Genomic DNA, 415 nt, shown 5'->3' with positions numbered 1-415 from the left:
TTTGGCTCTCGTGGACTTGTTTTCATTTTCTTCAGCTTCAATTTGAATTTGCATATGAGTAATTGATGGTCTGTTCCACAGTCTGCCCTGGCCTTGTTTTGACTGATGATGTGGAATTTTGATTTCTATGTATTCTATCTGGTGAAGTTCATGTGCATAGTCATCTTTTATGCTAGCTAAAGAAGGTATTTGAAATGAACGAATCATTGATTTTGCAGAATTCTATCAAGCATTCTCCAGCATATTTCTATTACCAAGGCCACATTTTCCAACTACTGATCCTTCCTCTTTGCTCACAACCTTTGCATTCCAATCACCAGTAATGATCGATACATCTTGATTGCACATTTGATCAATTTCAGATTGAAGAAGTTGGTAGAATTCTTCTATTTCATCCTCACTGACTTTAGTGGTT

The sequence above is a fragment of the Chrysochloris asiatica genome, unplaced genomic scaffold, assembly GCF_000296735.1.
Source record: "Chrysochloris asiatica unplaced genomic scaffold, ChrAsi1.0 scaffold00109, whole genome shotgun sequence".
NCBI lineage: Eukaryota > Metazoa > Chordata > Mammalia > Afrosoricida > Chrysochloridae > Chrysochloris > Chrysochloris asiatica.
This window is presented reverse-complemented; position numbering follows the sequence as displayed.